At 46.6% G+C, this 17,407-nt stretch overlaps 1 non-coding gene across 1 annotated transcript; it reads right to left on the bottom strand.

The window, feature by feature from the left end:
* Positions 1–5,345: 5,345 nt before the first annotated feature.
* Positions 5,346–5,418, bottom strand: LOC126949475 (small nucleolar RNA SNORD36). The gene has a single exon (XR_007723761.1). It is a non-coding gene; the product is annotated as a small nucleolar RNA SNORD36 (small nucleolar RNA).
* Between the last annotated feature and the right edge of the window lie 11,989 nt (positions 5,419–17,407).

Here is a 17,407-nt window from a genome sequence, read left to right as displayed (position 1 = left end):
TAGTCCCAACACTTTGGGAGGCTGAGGTGGGTGGATCACCTGAGGTCAGGAGTTTGAGACCAGCCTGGTGAATATGGTGAAATTCCGTCTGTACTAAAAATACAAAAATTAGCCAGGTGTGGTGGAACGTGCCTGTAGTCCCAGCTACTCGGGAGGCTGAGACAGGAGAATTGCTTGAACCTGGGAGGCAGAGGCTGCAGTGAGCTGAGATTGTACCACTGCAGTCTGGCCTGGGCAACAAAGAGAGACTCCATCTCAAAAAATAAATAAATAAATAAAAATAAAATAAATGTTTGCAAAGCCACAGATGGAGGGAGCACCTCCTACCACACCACGCAGTCATGATCACAGATATGGTGACTGGATGCTTTCAGAGCACATTGTTTATTGTCATGCATTTGTAAAATTATCTTATGTTTTAGGAATTTTTATTTCATGATAATCTGCATTTATTCGTTTTCCAACCTGCTTATTGTATTTCAGGGTCTCGGGTAGTCGGAGCCTATCCCAGCAGCTCATGGCACAAGGCGCAAACCGATCCTGGCCAAGACGCCATCCCATATCAGGGAGCTCTCACATATGCCCACTCTCACTCACTGAGACTGTGACCAGAGACCCAGATTCACCTCAGGGGTGCAGCTTAGGATATGGGAGGAAACCTGAGTACCAAAAGAAAACTCACAGACAAGAGGAGAACATGCAAACAAAACCCAGACAGCAGCCGTAGCCCTGGCTGACAGCTTTGTTTTCTCATCAGTGTTATAACAAAATGAAGTTATTTGAGGACCTGCTGTAGATGAGATGAAGCTAGAGAAAATATCGAGGTTTCAGGAGTTCAAATTTAGCCTAGGCAACAGAATGAGATGCAGTCTCTGTAAAAATAATTTTTTAGGCTGGGTGTGGTGGCTCACGCTTGTAATCCCAGCGCTTTGGCAGGCTAAGGTGGGCAGATCACCTGTGATCAGGAGTTCAAACCAGCCTGGCCAACATGGTGAAACCCTGTCTCTACTATAAACCAAAATTAGCCAGGCGTGGTGGTGGGCACCTGTTATCCCAGCTACTCAGGAGGCTGAGGCAGGAGAATTGCTTGAACCCGGGAGGCAGAGGTTGCTGTGAGCTGAGATCGTTCAGCTGCACTCTAGCCTGGGCGAAAGAGCAAGACTCTGTCTCAAAAACAAACAAACAAGCAAACAAACAAAAACGAAGGCACACAAAATGATGTAAAAACCCCTAACAAATGTGTAATTTGAATGGAAGAAGGAAAAAGAGACTAACGCAGAAGCAATATTCCAATAGAAATAGGCAGAATAATCAATCAATAACCTCTTCATCAAAAGAAACCCTTACAAATTTTAAAAAAGCAAGTCAGAGACAGGGACATGAGCAATTTTTGCATACTTGTTTGCATACAAACATATTTGCAATACATAGACATGAGCTAGTTGTATGTCCAAAATAGACAAAGAAGCCCTACAAATCACCACACAAAAACAAATAGCCCCCTCTTTTTTAAGAGATGGGATCTTTTGCCCAGGCTATGAGCAACACAGGGTCTATGCTGTGTTGCCCAGGCTGGTCATGAACTCCTGGCCTCAAGCTATCATCCCATCTTGGCTTCCCAAAGTGCTGGGATTATAGGCGTGAGCCACCGTGCCCAGCCAAACAACACATTCTTTCAAGTGGACAAGAGATTCTAACAGGCATCTGATGATAAAGGTCATCTGAAAGCCAGCAAGCACAAGAAAAAGTGCTCAACATGCTTAATCACCATGAAACGCAAATCGAAACCCCAATGCTAACCAACACACACCAAACAAAATGGCTAAAAACTGTTGTATAGTGACATCACATGCTGTTAACCAAGGAACAGGAGAAGGCTCCCATGTGCTGTGCATTCTGGAAAACTGTTGGGCATGAGAGGAAGACCCCATGGGCTCACCACCTGCCCTACCACCCCGCTGTGCCGCCCTGTTTAAACACTCAACAGGAGCACACACAGATGTACACCAAAGCCTTTGGCAAGATGCTCAAAATTAGTTTGTCATTATTGCCAAAAACAGGAAATAATAAAATTCCTTTAACAGTAGAAGAACAGATAAAGGAGGTGCATTCAGGAAACAAAGTATTGCTGTTGGAAGCCTAGTTGACTTCTCATAGGCTTAACATTGAGCATGAGAAGCGAACTCCCCAGAGGGAGGGCACTGCCCAGGAGGATCCTGTATGGCTTGTAGCGTCTCCTGGGTGGTAGTGACACAAGTGTACAAGGTTTTAAAAAATCACTGTATTTTTTAAAAAAGCTCTATACTTAAGAGCTGTGCATTCTATAGTATGTGATCATTCATATTCAGGTTTTTTTCAGTCATAAGAATCCTTGAGAAAAATGGACAAATACCCATAAAAACAGTAATAACCAATGCAAAAATACAGTGGGGAAAAACTCACTGATAACAGCACTTAAAAATATATATAATAACCTATAAACTTATATGCAAGGTCAACATTTATAAAATGTTAAACTTTCCTGAATATCATCATTTTTAAAACTAAAGAAAAACTTTACCCAAATGGACAGTCAGACCATGCTTTGGATAAGAACTGTTAAGTCAATTAAAGCACAAACACCTCCTGAGAAAATACATTAAAGACCCTAAGCTGGGAAAACATAAGCCACTGCATTCCATCCCATTCACACTGAGAGAAATGCAAAGGTAAACCTCCGCTGCTGGACTGTCAGAGATGTGAACAGACAAAAACTTGGCTCTGGTGGCCGGTTCCTGCCCACCCCCACCAGTCCTCCCTCTGTGATTCCACCACCAAGAACCCGGCAAAAGGAGATGTCCCCCAGTTCTCTCACTTTCTCTCCCGTCATGACCAAGAGACACCAGGTGCTTTGACTGCTCTGTGAGCTGGGCAGCTGCATTTCTCTCGCAGCCTTGAACCCAAGCTGGGGCCGTGAATATTCCCAGGCACAAACCAAGATGTTTGGATTGTTACCAAAATGCGGAAAGAAACTGGCACCAGCCCTGAACCAAATTCCTGAACCTTTCCTATAAACTCCATACCGTGACACCCTTGACAGGGACATACCTAAGCAGAACATCCATTTCTCTGGGTGTCTATCCGGGCATACGCTACAGCACCTGGTAAGTTCCCCTAATGAACACTTTGGACCAATCGCCCTGGAGCTTGGTGCTTCCTTCTTTGGAGTCCCAGCAAGGGGCACTCCCTTGTGGGAATTCCTCTGCCAACAAATTTAGGGCAACTCCAGCTGGAGGTTCAGCCTGAGGAAATGAGAGCCAAACTCAATTCTAGTATATTAATCACAGATATGATTAAATAATGACAAACGATTGCAAACAACCTAGATGTCTCTTCGGGTTGCTATACCAAAGCACCAAAGCCATGGTGCCTTACAAATAATGGATTATTTCTCACGGTTCTGGAGGGTAGAAGTCAGTGATCAGGGCCCACTTTCTGGTTGCTGAGTCCAGTTCCTCGCTGAGTCCTCACAAGGTGGAAAGAGAACAACCTCATGATGGGGCCTTCTTTAAGAGACTGTATCTTATTGCAAGGGCTCTGCCCTCAGGACCTTGTCCATCCCTAATCACCTCCCAAAGGCCCCACCTCCTAACACCATTGCTTTAGAAGGATAGGGTTTCATCATGTAAATGACATTCAGTTCGCAGTCCATCAACGGGATGGATTAAATGAGGGTACATCCAAATAGCATACCCACACAGCCATAGAAAAATAATCTAGACGCTTATACAAACAAGCTCTTCCAATGTTGAGACAACCGGGGAACTCCAAACACTGCCTATGTGACAATAATAATGAATTATTGTTAAATGTTTCAGTTATTTTTTAAAAGTTCTCTTTGAGGCCAGGTGTGATGGCTCATGCCTGTAATCTCAGCACTTTAGAAGGCCGAGTTGAGTGGATCACCTGAGGTCAGGAGATCGAGACCAGCCTGGTCAACATGGCAAAACCCCATCTCTACTAAAAATACCAAAACTTAGCTGGGCATGGTGGTGGGTGCCTGTAATCCCAGCTACCTGGGAGGCCGAGGCAGGAGAATTGCTTGAACCTGGGAAGTGGAGGTTGCAGTGAGCTGAGATCTCACCATTGCACTCTAGCCTGGGTGACACAGTGAGACTCTGTCTCAAAAAATTTAAAAAATAAAAATAAAAAAAGTTATCTTTGAAAGATACAAACTAAAATATGTAATGACTATTTAGTGAAATGATTACCCTAGCCATGCACAGACAGTTATCTAAGACAGTGATGGGGATGAAGGGCATCAACATAAACTCTCTTCTTTTGTGTTCCTCTGAATGGTTCCACAAAAGTTTCTCCAGCCCCCTTCCCCACCCACCCAGACGGAGCCTCGCTCTGTCCCCTAGGCTGGAGTGCAGTGGCACAATATCAGCTTACTGCAACCTCTGCCTCCTGAGTTCAAGTGATTCTCCTGCCTCAGCCTCCTAAGTAGCTGAGATTACAGGAATGCGCCACCACGCCCGGCTTTTTTTTTTTTAAGTGGTGGTGGGGTTTTACCATGTTGGCCAGGCTGGTCTCGAAGTCCTGACCTCAAATGATCCACCCAAATCGGCCTCCAAAAGGGCTGGGATTACAGGTATGAGCCACCACGCCCAGGTTTTTTTTGTTTTAAATTAGAGACTGAGTCTCAATCTTGCCTAGGCTGGAGTGCAGTGGCACTATCTCGGCTCACTGCAACCTCCGCCTCCCGGGTTCAAGTGATTCTCCTGTCTCAGCCTCCTAAGTAGCTGGGCTTACAGGTGCCCACCATTGTGCCTGGCTAATTTTTGTATTTTTAGTAGAGATGGGGTTTCACTATGTTGGCTAGGGCAGTCTCAGACTCCTGACACAAAAGCTTTTTTTTTTTTTTCCCCTGGCTGAAGGAGAATTTGTACTATTGTAATTATTTTTAGGTACAGAAAACAGTGTACATTTAAGCCAGTTAGTGGCAAGTTTTTTAGCCTTCACCTTTTTGAGCTTGGTGATGTGGGCCACAGACTTGGGACTCAGGACATTGCCTCCCCAGTGATGGCGGATCTCATCGTGTCTGTCATTGTAATTAGTCCTGTTAGCTTCCACCAGCTTAGCCAAAGTACCTTTTTCTTCCGAGATAACCTGTGTGAAGGTGACAGTGGTGCAGGTCTTCCTGTGGACCAGACGTCCCAGTCTTGCCTTCCCCTTCATAATGCAGTAAGGGACTCCCATTTTACAATAAAAGGCAGGCAAGAAGACAACGAGCTGGAAGAAAGCATTAGCTGAAGAATGTATTTTGACCAAAAGCGGTAAATTTCAAAACTAGCTTGGTAGCAATTGCTCAGGGTTAAAAAGTTCACGGATTTGCACTTCAAGGTTGAATTCAGTGAGAGATTCACATCATTACAAAAAAGCTTTTTAAAACCATGTGTTTATATTTACTGACATAAAAATCCAGGACAAATTGTTGAGTAAAAGAGCAGAAAAGATAATAAACTAAATTACATGTAAAATTGTGTAATCCATGTGAGAATTTCATCACACACCTGGAATGTTTTCCTCCCAGTCACCAAAACGTTGAGTTGAGCCACCTTGCCTGTGATTTCAGGAAACTGTTTACTTCTTTTTTTTTTTTTTTTCTTTTAGACAGAGTTTTGCTCTTGTTGCCCAGCCTGGAGTGCAATGGTGTGATCTCAGCTCACTGCAACCTCCTCCTGCCAGTTTCAAGCAATTCTCCTGCCTCAGCCTCCCAAGTAGCTGGGATTACAGGCATGCACCACCACACCCAGTTAACTTTGTATTTTTAGGAGACAGGGTTTCTCCATATTGGTCAGGCTGCTCTTGAACTCCTCGCCTCAACTGATCCTCCTGTCTCAGCCTCCCAAACTGTTGAGATTATAGGCATGAGCCACCACACCTGGCCTAGCCTGGAAAAATTTGCACATGATCTAGGAGGTTGCATTAAGTGTCTTTAAAGGTATTTTACATTGTAAGCCATTGCAGCACTTTGGGAGGCTGAGGCAGGCAAATCACCTAAGGTCAGGAATTTGAGACCAGCCTGGCCAACATGGTGAAACCCTGTCTCTACTGAAAATACAAAAAATAGCAAGGCATGGTGGTGGGGGCCTGGAATCCCAGCTACTTAGGAGGCTGAGGCAGGAGAACCCAAGAGGCAGAGGTTGTGCAGTGAGCCGAGATCTCTCACCATTGCACTCCAACCTGGGCAACAAGAGCAAAACTCCATCTTAAAAAACAAACAAACAAACAAAAAACGTATTTTACATTCTGGATCCATTCATCCATTCGACAGAAATCAAAACTGGATATTTCAGATACGATTTAGACAAGAAACTGGAATAAGTGGACTGACTCTCCAAGAATAAGTTTTATGCCTGTAGACAAAAGATTGCAAAGTAAAGCTAGGTGCCATGGCTCATGCCTATCATTCCAGCACTTTTGGAGGCTGAGGCGGGCAGATCACTTCAGTCCAGGACTTCGAGACCAGCCTGGGCAACATGACAAAACCCTGTTGAGAGGTGACAACACGCTAGCAGCCCTTGCTCTCGGCCCCTCCTCAGCCTTGGCGTCCACTCTGGCAGTGATTGAGGAGCCCTTCAGCCCGCCACTGCACTGAGGGAGCCCTTCTCTGGGATGGCGGAGGCGGCTCCCTCTGCTTGCCTGGAGGTGTGGAGGGAGAGGCGCGGGTGGGAACCCAAGCTGCGCCGCAGGCTCACAAGCCAGCACGAGTTCCAGCGGGCGCAGGCGTGGGCTCAGCGGCCACGCACTCGGAGCTACCGGCCGGCGCGTGGGCCCAGGGCAGTGAGGGGCTTAGCACCAGGGCCAGCAGCTGTGGAGGTTGCACCGGGTCCCCCAGCACTGCAGGGCTACATGCACAGCGCTGGAATTCACGCAGGGCCTCCCTACGGGACAGGGCTCGGGACCTGCAGCCTGCCATGTCTGAGCCCCCCACCTCCGCAGTGGGCTCCCAGGCAGCCCCAGCCTCCCCGACGGGCACTGCCCCCTGCTCCGTGGCACTGGGTCCCATCAACCACCCGAGGGCTGAGGAGTGCAGGCACTGGGGACTGGCGGGCAGCTCTGCCTGCAGCCCCTATGCTGGATCCACTAGGTGAAGCCAGCTGGGCTCCTGAGTCTAGTGGGGACTTGGAGAACTTTTACGTCTAGCTAAAGGATGGTAAAGACACCAATCAGCACTCTGTGTCTAGCTCAGGGTTTGTAAATACAATGATCAGTATTCTGTATCTAGCTAACCTAGTGGGGACTTGGAGAACTTTCCTGTCTAGCACTCTGTGACTAGCTAAAGGACTGTGAACGCATCAATCAGCACTCTGTGTCCAGCTCAGGGTTTGTAAATACACCAATCAGCACTCTGTATCTAGCTAACCTAGTGGGGACTTGGAGAATTTTTCTGTCTAGCACTCTGTGTCTAGCTCAGGGATTGTAAATGCACCAATCAGCACCCTATCAAAACAGTCCAATCAGCGCTCTGTAAAATGGACCAATCAGCTCTCTGTAAAATGGACCAATCAGCAGGATGTGGGTGGGGCCAGATAAGGGAATAAGATCAGGCGGCCCTAACCAGCCTGCAGCAACATGCTCGGGTACCTTTTCACAGTGTGGAAGCTTTGTTATTTCGCTCTAAAATAAATCTTACTGCTCCTCACTCTTTGGATCCACGCTGCCTTTAAGAGCTATAACACCCACTGCAAAGGTCTGCAGCGTCTCTCCTGAAGTCAGCGAGACCACGAACCCACCAGAATGATAAAACTGTGGACACATCTGAACATCTGAAGTAACAACCTATGGACACACCATCTTTAAGAACTATAACACTCACTGCGAGGGTCTGCAGCTTCATTCTTCAAGTCAGCGAGACCAAAAACCCACCAATTCCAGACACACCAAGTATACAAAATATATACAAAAATGGACCTGTAGTCCCATCTTGGGAGGCTGAGGTGGGAGGATCATTCTAGCCCAGGAGGTTGAGGATACATTCACCTGAGACTGTGACATTGCACTCCACACACTCCAGCATGAGTGACAGAGCTACACTCTTATCTAAAAAAAAAAAAAAAAAAAAAATTGCAAAATAAGTATACCGTTGTTTAAATTTTAAATGAGGTGTTTCAATGTATATCATATTTTGTTATTTTCCATATGAACTCATTTCTTCAATAGCTAAACATTTACGATTCCCTAACATGTAAAATAAATATACACAGCTTCTAAAAACATGGTAGAAGGCCAGGCACAGTGACTCACCTGTAATCCCAGCACTTGGGGAAGCCAAGGTGGAAGCATTACTTGACCCCAAGAGTTTGAGACCAACCTGGGCCACACAGGAGGACCCTGACTCTACAAAACAATTCTTAAATACGCTTAGCATGGCGGCATACACCTGTAGTCCCAGCTACTTGGGAGGCTGAAGTGAAAGGATCACTTGAGCCCAGGAGTTCGAGGCTGCAGTGAGCTATGATTATGCCACTGCACTCTAGCCTGGGTGACAGAGTGAGATCCTGTCTCAAAAAAAAAAAATAAATAAATAAAAAATAAAAAAAATGGCAGGAAAAAATGACTGATATGGTAAAATACTGATAATACATTCAAGTGAAAAGGAAGATTAGAACAAAATGTCCAGTACATTCACATCTTAGAAAAGTATGCCTTTGTTACATATGGCTAAATAGAAATCCAACAGGAGTATACTACAAAATCCTAACAATTCTTCCCAGACATGAACTAAGAAAATTTTATTTTCTTCCTTTTGTTTTCCTAGGATTTTCCAAATCTTCTAAAACTAAGATTACTTTTATTTCTTCCTTCTTCCCTCGCCCCCCCCCGGAAACACAGTCTCACTCACTGTTACCCAGGCTTAAGTGCAGTGGTGTGATCTCGGCTCACTGCAACCTTTGCCTCCCAGGATCAAGCAATTCTTCTGCCTCAACCTCCAAAGTAGCTGGGATTACAGACATGCACCACCACGCCCAACTAATTTTTATATTTTTGGTAGAGACGAGGTTTCACCATGTTGGCTAGGCTGGTCTTGAACTCCTGGTCTCAAGTGATCCGCCTGCCTCAGCCTCCCCAAGTGCTGGGATTACAGGCATGAGCCACTATGTCTGGCCTAAGACCCTTTTTATAATCAGAAGAAATATTGCTTAAGTTTTTGTTAGTCTTTCAAATTCTTGTGGAAATGCCACTAAATGGATAATCAAAAAATGATTGTGTCAGAAAAGGCCTTTGAGGCTACATGAGCCCATGGAGGTCACTCAGTGAGACGAAAACTCAGTTTCTGTGGTGAATAGACTACAATGACACAGAATAAACCTGGACATGACTGAATTTTTGCTGCAGGGTAAACCACAGAGGAGCGCACAGCACCCCTGTCACCCAGGGGTGGAAGGACACCAAGGAGGAAGGGAGGCAGGGCAGAGCTGGGGGGAAGCTCTGGTAAGGTCAAAGCCTGGGTTGATCCTGTTCAGATTTCTGACTTCTTTCTGCTCATTCTCTATCAGAGCTGCTCACACTGTCTCCTTTTCTCAGACCCTAGGGCCTAGGCGACAAAATGTTATTTAACGAGAGATCAGGGTGCACAGGACAAGCAACTGTGTTAAGAGGTGCTGTATCCTAGAACCACAGGGGACTCACAGTGGTTTCATTCCATCAAATACATTCTTTTTGGCTGGTGTAAATACAGGATTTGATGAAAAGGGTCCTAAGTTCAAATGACAGAATTTGATAAGAAGACATAGATACAACAGTTAATTTAGTTTCTGAGATAGGGTATCCCTCTGTTCCCAGACTGGAGTGCAGTGGCACCATCACGGCTCACTGCAATCTCGACCTCCCAGGTTCAAGTGATCCTCCCACCTTAGCTTTCTGAGTAGCTGGGACTACAGGCGCTATCACCACACCCGGCTGTGTGTGTGTGTGTGTGCGTGCGTGTGTGTGTGTGGAGATGGGATCTCTCTATGTTGCCCAGGCTAGTCTTGAACTACTGGACTCAAAACGATCTTCTTGCTTGGATCTCCCAAAATGCTGGAATTGCAGGTATGAGCCATCATGCGCGGTCTTGAATTCTTAAAGTTACCTGTACCACATGTGAATAGAGTTTGTGATCTCTGCAGGAACTTTAAGTCATAATCAGCATCCACCTGAGAACCTCATAGCAGAGTAAGGCTTTTGCAGGAATCTCAGCCAGCCTAGTAAATATTCACGAAACGCTCACTCTTTTCCAGGCCCTGTGCTGTGTACAAAGATGCAGATTCCTTAGTAGTTGTCGATATCCCACTAACTATGATCATTTGAGTAGAAGGTGCTTGGAGATGAGGGGTCATCAACTCCAATATCTAATTCAGACAACGTCCACCCCCAGCCCATCTGGCACCAACCCCCTAGGCACTCTAAGACATTGTTGCCAATTCTCTCTGAGCAACACTTGAGAAACATAGTCCCTGATAAACAACAGCAGAAAGCTACACTGCAAGCCAAGCTAAATCAATTCCAATTGTAAATTTTCTAATTGTTTGACAACGAAAAAATACACAATTTAAATAATACCAGGAACAGGCTGGGCAGTGGCTCATGCCTGTAACCCGCAGTATCTTGGAAGGCAGAGGTGGGCAGATGACTTGAGGTCAGGAGGTCGAGACCAGCCTGGCTAACATGGCAAAACCTGGTCTCTACTAAAAAAAATACAAAAATTAGCTGAGGGTGGTGGCATGCGCCTGTAATCCTGGTTACTCAGGAGGCTGAGGCCTGAGAATCACTTGAAACCAGGAAGCGGAGGTTTCAGTGAACTGAGATTGTGCTGCTGCACTCCAGCCTGGGTGACAGAGTGAGACCCTGTCTCCAATAAATAAATAAATAAATAATACCTAGAGTGAAGAGCTTTAAAAACAGATGTATGTAAGGCTGGGCACAGTGGCTCATGCCTGTAGTTTCAGCAATTTCGGAGGCTGAGGTGGGCGGACCACCTGAGCTCAGGAGTTTGAGATCAGCCTGCCCAACATTGTGAAACCCCATCTCCACTAAAAACAGAAAAATTAGCTGGGCGTGGTGGTGGGCACCTGTAATCCCAGTTATTCAGGAGGCTGAGGCAGAGAATCGCTTGAGTCCGGGAGGCGGAGGTTGCAGTGAGCTGAGATTGTGCCATTGCACTCCAGCCTGGGCCTTAAGAGTGAAACTCCATCTCAAAAAAAAAAAAAAAAAAAAAAAAAAGAAAAAGAAAAAAAAAAAGCGCCAGGAATGATGGCTCACTCCTGTACTCCCGGCACTTTGGGAGGCCAAGGTGGGCAGGCAGATCACGAGGTCAGGAGTTTGAGATCAGCCTGGCCAACATGGTGAAACCCCAGAAGGCTGAGGCAGGAGAATCACTTCAATCCAGGCGGCAGAGGTTGTGCACTAAGCCGAGATCTCTTGCCATTGTGAGAGGTGACAATGTGCTAGCAGCCCTCACTCTCAGTGCCTCCTTGTCCTCTGGCCTCGGCATCCACTCTGGTGGCGACTGGGAAGCCCTTCAGCCCGTCACAGCACCACGGGAGCCCCTCTCTGGGCTGGCTGACGCCAGAGCCTCCTCCCTCTGCTTGCAGGGAGGTGTGGAGGGAGAGGCGCAGGCGGGAACCAGGGCTGTGCTCATGGGCCGGTGTTAGTTCCGGTGGGCGTGAGCGTGGGCTCAGCGGGCCCCACACACAGAGCGGTGGGCGCACCACTGGCCCAGGGCAGTGAGGTGCTTAGCACCTGGGCCAGCAGCTGCGGAGGTTGCACCGGGTTTCCCAGCAGTGCCAGCCGGCAGGTGCCGCGCTCAAATTCTGGCTGGGCCTTAGATGCCTCCTGGCGGGGCAGGACTCGGGACCTGCAGCCCGCCATGTCTGAGCTCCTCCCCCTGCGGTTGGCTCCCTGGCAGCCTGAGCCTCCTAGATGGGCGCCGGTCTCATCGACAGCCCAAGGGCTGAGGAGTGCAGGCGCGGCTCAGGACTGGCCGGCAGCTCTGCCTGCAGCCCCAGTGCAGGATCCACTGGGTGAAGTCAGCTGGGCTCCTGAACCGGATGGGGACTTGGAGAACTTTTATATTAAGCTCCAGGTTTGTGAATACACCAATTGTTACTCTGTATCTAGCTAACCTAGTGGAGACTTGGAGGACTAGCACTCTGTGACTCTGTGTCTAGCTCAAGGATTGTAAATGCACCAATCAGCACTCTGTGTCTAGCTCAGGGTTTGTAAATACACCAACCAGTACTCTGTGTCTGTCTCAGGGTTTGTGAATACACCCATTGGTACTCTGTATCTAGCTAACTCTGCATCTAGCTAACTAGCACTCTGTGACTCTCTGTCTAGCTCAAGGATTGTAAATGCAACAATCAGCACTCTGTCAAAACGGACCAATCAGCTCTCTGTGAAATAGACCAACCAGCTCTCTGTAAAATGGACCAATCAGCAGGATGTGGGTGGGGCCAGATAAGGGAATAAAAGCAGGCTGCCTGAGCCAGGCAGCGGCAACCCGCTGGGGTCTCCTTCCACACGGTGGATTCTTTGTTTGTTTGTTTTTTGCAATAAATTTTGCTGCTGCGCACTCTTTGGGTCCATGTTGCCATTATGAGCTGTAACGCTCACCATGAAGGTCTGCAGTTTCACTCCTGACAGCAAGACCGCGAACCCAACAGGAGGAAGAAGTTCCTTCCAGACACATCTGAACATCTGAAGAAACAAACTCCGAACACCCCATCTTTAAGAACTGTAACACACCGTGAGGATCTGCTGCTTCATTCTTGAAGTTGGCGAGACCAAGAACCCACCAATTCCGGACACAATTGCACTGTTGCACTCCAGCCTGGGTGACAAGAGTGAAACTCCATCTCAAAAAAAAAAAAAAAAAAAAAAAAAAAAAGACCAGGTGAGCCAGGTGTGGTGGCTCATGCCTGTAATCTCAGCACTTTGGGAGGGCAAGGCAGGCGGATTATGAGGTCAGTAGTTCAAGACCTGCGTGACCAATATGGTGAACCCCATGTCTGCTGAAAATACAAAATTAGCTGGGCATGGTTGTGCTCACCTGTAATCCCAGCTACTCAGAAGGCTGAGGCAGAAGAGTCGCTTGAACCCAGTAGGTGGAGGTTGCAGTGAGCCAAGATCGAGCCACTGTACTCCAGCCCAGGTAACAGAGCGAGACTCCATCTCAAAACAGAAACAAAACAGATACATGTGGAAAAAGTCACCAAAAGCGCATTGAATTAAAAATGAAATGATTGTCCTTATTTCCCATATTACCTCAGTTCGTCAGTAAGTATCAGGCTGGGTGTGATGTGTCATGCCTGTAATTACAGCACCTTGGGAGGCCGAGGCGGAAGGAGTGTTTAAGCTAAGGAGTCTGAGACCAGTCTAGGCAGCAGGGCAAGAGTTCATCTCTGCAAAACATAAAAATAAAAAAAAATTAGCGAGGTGTGGTGGCGTGCATCTGTAGTCCCAGCTACTTAGGAGGCAAGATAGGAGGACACTTGAGCCAGGGAGGTCAAAGCTGCAGTGAGCTGTGGTGGTATCACTGCCTGGGCCACAGAGTGAAACCTTGTTTCAAAAACAACAAACAGAAACCAACCATGTGCAATTCTTCACCATGTCAAACATATTGGGAACAAGAAACAAAGAAGTGGAAGTCTCAATTCAGGGGTAGCTATTCCTAGCATCTTGCTAGACTTTTAAAGGTACTCAGTAATACACTATAGCTGAAGAGCGAAGCATGTTTTGTTGTTGTTGTTGTTGTGTTCCAAGACAGAGTCTTGCTCTGTTGTGCAGGCTGGAGTGCAGTGGTGCCATCTCAGCTCATTGCAACCTCTGCCTCCCAGGTTCAAGTGATCCTCCTGTCTCAACCTCCCGAGTAGCTGGGACCACAAGCTCACACAACCCCGCCCGGCTAATTTTTTTGTATTTTTAGTAGAGATGGGTTTTCAACATGTTAGTCAGGATGGTCTCAATCTCCTGACCTCATGATCTTCCCGCCTTGGCCTCCCAAAGTGTTGGGATTATAGGTGTGAGCAACCGCACCTGGCCCCTACTCCCAGCTACTTTTAACATTTTTTTTGGCCAGGCTCAGTGGCTTACCCCTGTAATCCCAGTACTCTGGGAGGCCAAGGCGGGTGGATCACAAGGTCAAGAGTTCAAGACCAGCCTGGCCAATATGGTGAAACCCCATTTCTACTTAAAAAAAAAAAAAAAATTATCCAGGCTTGGTGGCAGGCCCCTGTAGTTCCAGCTACTTGGGAAGTTGAGGCAGGAGGATTGCTTGAACCCAGGAGGCGGAGGTTGCACTGAGCTGAGATCGCGCCACTGCACTCCAGCCTGGGTGACAGAGCGAGACTCCCTCTCAAAAAAAAAAAAATTCTTTTTTCTTAGAGACAAGATCTCACTATGTCGCCCAGGCTGGTCTTGAACTCTTGGCCTCAAGGCATCCTCCTGCCTTGGCCTCTCAAAGTGCTGCAAGTACAGGCATGAGCCACCCTGCCCAGCCAAGACAATCATTTTTTAAATGAAATGTTACCTATTAGTCACCAAGGAGTTAGAATTATTTTCATATGTGGCTGGAAAATATGGTATTTATTTTTAAAAACTTATAGTGTTTTCTTTAGATATCTTTTATAAAAATATTCAAACGTTTATGTGTGTTTTAGAAACAGAATAGTGGACATAAGATTTACAATTGATGCCAGAGCCCACACATGCCAGCTGACAACCACCTGACTTTCTCTGAAACTGACCCAATAGTCCCAATGGCATTTTTTTTTTTTTGAAATTAGAAACTTACCCTTCTGATCTAAAAGCTAGAAATCTACACTTGTTTTATCTGAGCTCCTTCCTCAGCAAAAGACCTCCAGACCTCTCAAAAAGTACCAAAGACCTCAGACTTAGCAGCTCATCGGCTCCAGACAGTGAGACGTCTGGCCCCTCATTCTTCATGACTGCTTCCTTATTAACCACCTGAGTTCCCGTTTTCCCACACATGGTTGCATTTCTCCCCCACTATTTAAACCCCTAATTTTAGTTGGTGAGGGGTGCAAATTTGAGATTGGTCTTTTACTTCCATAGCTGCAGCACCCGATTAAAGCCTTCTTCTCTGGCAATACTCACCTCTCAGTGATTGGCTTTCTGTGCTGTGAGCAGCAGGACTCAGGCCAAAGCCCTGGTGGTGTGGTAACAGCTGCACATCTGCATACATGTCTCTGCTGCTCTTCGGCCTTCCTGCTGCACTTCACACCTCCCTATTCTGGCATCTCCTAATGCCCTGCTCTTCCTGACCTGGCCCCCCGTGCCACCTAGTGACTGCCCTGAGCAGGTCAGACCATGCCATTGGTCACCAACTGGCCCTGCCTGGCACATAGGCACCCTGTGAAAGTTAAGAAAATGGATGTGAGAAAGAATGCAGTGAGGCTATCGTTATATCAGGTGTTTCTACTTTGTTCACACAGTCAGGAATCTGCTCATGGGCCCATATAATATTATAAACAAAAATACATATACCAGCCAGGTGTGGTGGCTCACGCCTATAATCCCAGCACTTTGGGAGGCCAAGGCAGGTGGATTACCTGAGGTCAGGAGTTCGAGACCAATCTGGCCAACATGGTGAAACCCCATCTCTACTAAAAATACAAAAATTTCCTGGGCGTGTTGGTGTGCACCTGTAATCTTAGCTACTTGGGATGCTGAGGCGGGGGAATCACTTGAACCTGTGAGGTGGAGCTTGCAGTGAGCCAAAATCTCACCATTGTACTCTAACCTGGGCAGCAAGAGTGAAACTCCATCTCAAAAAGCAAAAACAAAAACAAAATGCATCTACCACAGGATGCACTAAAAGTGTCAAGTTCTTTTAGAAGGCATCTTAGCAGAAAGAATCCCTGAAGCACACTAGTGAGGTCCAGCATTTTAAGTAGAACCTCCATACTGCTCACTCCCCTTCCCACTCCCCACCAACCCCGCTCACATCCCTACTCACTCCCCACCACGCAAGCTCACTCTCCCATTTGGTGTCCCTTTTGTGTGATATCTTTTCCCACTGTTGCACACTATGGACTGTAGAGTGTGTTTCTTCGTCTAAAAAAAGATAAGCCAGTGGTTCTGCATGGTACACTATTTCTGTTCCATTCCTTTTATGGTGTTTTAAGCATTTGCGTCTATTACTGGATGTGCGAAGTACAATCGGGAGCAAGTGTCTCTTCGGATCAGGACCATTTTATAGTCTTCCAAGGTGACCAGCACTGAATGGGCACCTGCAGGAAATCTGCCCTGTAATCATCCACAGTCTTCTGTCTTTCCTGCTGGCAGACAGGATAGCTCTTGTTGGCATTTTATGCTTCTGAGGGTGCAGAAGAGTATGTGGCTGTGATCACCCCTCTCTGCATGGCTGCTGCTCCCCAATGTCCACTCATTTCATGGGCCCAATTGGCCACCTTGGGTGTACCATGATATCCACTTGGGGTTCCAATCACTTTCCAGTCTGGGAAAAAGGTTTTTCTGATGGACATTAACATGTCCTATTTAATGCATCCCTTAAATTCCCATATGATTTCCATAAGGCCATGTTCCATATGGACGCCCCTTTAACAATCCAGTTTTCCACTGTTTCTCTTCCTGACCACATTGCCAGCTATTGGCCTATTCCCATGAGTTGGAATGCACCTAGATTTCAGGGCTTTAATTGTTCAGTTCTTCCATCACTGCAAGAAAATAGCATGCAATTCAGCTCACTGAGCTTTACTTGTTCTCAACCTCTTCAATTCGTTTTACCATCAGTTGGTTACAGTGGCGAGCTTTCCAAACAGGATGCCGACCATCTACTTTAGAAGTGTTAATGTAAACCAAGGAGATTTTTATTGGTCAGTGGAGAGGTGTTCATGAGACATCATCAGCCACATGTCAATAGGATCTGGCAGCTCCTCAGATGGTTCCAAAGTTGGTCCTAGAGGTAATGAGCCTACCTGCTTGTGAATATGATGCAAACGTCTTTGCATTCCTCCAGTATCATGTTCCTGTATAAACCATTTCCATTTTATTACAGAGTCAGCTCTTCTGGGCAGTAACTTCCTCATTAGTGTTTCTCTGACATCACCCAAGACATCGTGGGTATTTCAGATCTTAAGAATATTTTATTCTTCAGTCATAGACTGCTTCAGTCATAGGAGCAGTTTCAATTAATGCCCCCCAAAATAGCAACCCAATAATTGTCTCTGAAATGAGACATACCATATTGTCCCATCTGGAAATTTTCTGGTCCAAAATTCAAGTGCTCACCATTAGGCAGCACTCTTGGGCTTTTACCATAGACTCTAGTCTGTGGAAATGCAATTTCAGATACAGGTGACCCTGGCTATCTGTGGGGAATTAGTTCCAGGACTCC

The sequence above is a fragment of the Macaca thibetana genome, chromosome 2 (genome assembly GCF_024542745.1).
Source record: "Macaca thibetana thibetana isolate TM-01 chromosome 2, ASM2454274v1, whole genome shotgun sequence".
NCBI lineage: Eukaryota > Metazoa > Chordata > Mammalia > Primates > Cercopithecidae > Macaca > Macaca thibetana.
Note: the sequence above shows the minus strand (reverse complement) of the source record. Positions and strands in the feature narration are given on the sequence as shown.